The sequence below is a fragment of the Physcomitrium patens genome, chromosome 26 (genome assembly GCF_059467195.1).
Source record: "Physcomitrium patens ecotype Gransden chromosome 26, ASM5946719v1, whole genome shotgun sequence".
Taxonomy (NCBI): domain Eukaryota; kingdom Viridiplantae; phylum Streptophyta; class Bryopsida; order Funariales; family Funariaceae; genus Physcomitrium; species Physcomitrium patens.
Window position 1 is genome coordinate 852,501 of NC_143435.1, and position 2,500 is coordinate 855,000.

Below are 2,500 nucleotides of genomic sequence, written 5' to 3' on the forward strand. Positions count from 1 at the left end.
ATTATATGGCCTGTATCTCTCTCCCAACATCCGGCTGGAACAAACCCCCAGAACTTCCTGCGAAGTTGACCCCTCCATCACCTCATCCGATCGATTTCATCCACCTCTCGCCTCCTACCTCCGCACCACCTGAAGTACATTCTAAGCCCTGGCCCCCAAACCTTTGACGGAGAGGGGGGTCGATAGTCCACTTCTTAAGCAATAGTCCGGTGGGGGAGAAACGGCTAACCCGCACCTTATATTGACATAGGCTAGCATATGGAGTAACCCTCGTTGAACCAAGGCCCCCCGACCCGCTTTGGCTGATCGGGGGGTTCCGGGAGCAAATTCTGGTGGGCGAGTACAGTGGATCCTAGATCGATCGAACAAGGTAACTTCGAAAACAAACTCCCGAATCTTTCCCAAACAGCTCTTCCATAGTTTTTCCAGTCCGCAGCAACGACTCAGGTTTGGATGGGCGAAATCACGACGGCAGCCACAAAAAAATGGATCTCCGACATCACACAACCCGACACACCTAAGTTTCGCGAGGCTCGGCCCCTCTTCCCCTTCGGATGTCCCCCTTCGGTACACCACCACATCATGCCATCCAGTCTGGAGCGTCGCCGACTCCCGTTGGCCAAGGTAGGGCCAACACAAGAGTAGCGGACGAACCAGTCATCTGGTCTTACCGGAGAAAGGGAGAGGTAGACTGCCACCACCAAACCCCACCCAAGCACACACCAGGCAGCAAAAAGCCATCATCCTAAAAGATGGTCCCACTTCACAAGACGAGGAGGTTCCCCGTCCTTCATTCCAACCCCAGGTGAGAACACACACACCCTTCTTTGCGATGGATAAAAGGCAAAAAGAGAGGGCAAAAAAGCCAACGGCAAATTCCAACCAGACCCCCAGAGGCACACACCACAAAAAGTGAAGCCAGAGAGAGCCAGACAAAGAGAAGGATAGAGAGAGAGGGAGAGTTAGACCCCCCCGGAAGAGAATCATAGGTGCTGCGGCCTTTTTCGGGAATGTGACCAGGAAAGAGAGAAACCGACGAGGCCGATACACACATTAAAAAATGAAAAAGTAACCATCACCGCGAAGGATTTTCCTCAAAAGACAAATCAGCAAGAAGTATGTCCAATCCGGGGGCCCATCGCCCCTCCAAATTAATGGAGGGGTCGGATAGAAATTTATAGAAATGTTACTTTTGTGAAACCCCTAGCCGACGAGAGAACTCTCACCGGTTTCGAAGTTCCATTTTCACATTCCGACCTGGGATGTTATGACTCCTCGGCCCACACTGCGAACGCGTCCCACACCCCTCCAAGTTTATCAGGAATTTCACCTGAGCTTGCAATAGAGATCGAGCGCGGTGGCGGTCACAGTGGTGGTCGACCAGGCGGAGCTTGAACGGCCTCGGCAAACACTTCTCCCCACCCTCCCAAATGAATGAGAGAATGGCTTGACAATACCGAGGCCATCGCCCCCCGCCAAAAATGGTTACTAGCTCTTGGGACTCGCTGCGACGTTACGCGTATCGGCACAAGACCAACCCTCTTTTTCCAGTCGCCCGCGCACCAAAAAAAATTTTGGCAGCGGGACTCACAATCCTTGACAGCCAGCTCACCATATAATACTCGGCGACCCTCCGCGGGACCTCCTCAGAGGGTCGCGTCGCCGGGAAACTAACCCCCACTCCTCACTGATCCAAGGTAACACGCCAGAAGTATCCAGGTAACCCCAGTAGTATCCAGGTATCCCCCTGCGAACGTCGGTACTGGGCTCAAAGAAGGCAGCGAGCAGTCGGGACCCGTAGGCACCGAGCAACCGTCACCCCCTCACGACTTTTCCCGAGACGCTTCAGAGGAACCCTTCCCCCACATAGTACTCTCTGTGGGATTCGGCAGGCCCCCCCGTCCTACTGCACTAAGGAAGTTCCGAGACACACTTTTTTTGTGGAAGACCACCCACCCTCCCTGTCCTGCCTGCTATCCCCGCCGCGACTCCTGGTCCCGGCCCTCCTCCCCGACTTCCTCCTTGTCCCGCTGCGAGTCCCGGACCTCCTCCCCACTACCTACTCCCGCCGCGAGTCCCAGTCCCGGCCTTCCTCCTCCTCCTCCTCTTCCCTAGTCCCGGCGCGAGTCCCGGACCTCCTCCCCCACTTCCTAGTCCCGTCGCGAGTCCCGGACCTCCTCCCCCTCTTCCTAGTCCCGGCGCGAGTCCCGGACCTCCTCCTTCTCTTCCTTGTCCCGCCGCGAGTCCCAGTCCCGTCGCGAGTCCCGGACTTCCTCCTTCTCTTCCTTGTCCCGCCGCGACTCCCTAGTCCCGTGGCGAGTCCCGGACTTCCTCCTCCTCTTCCTTGTCCCGCCGCGACTCCCTAGTCCCGGCGCGAGTCCCGGACTTCCTCCTCCTCTTCCTTGTCCCGCCGCGACTCCCTAGTCCCGGCGCGAGTCCCAGTCCCGTCGCGAGTCCCGGACTTCCTCCTCCTCTTCCTTGTCCCGCCGCGACTCCCTAG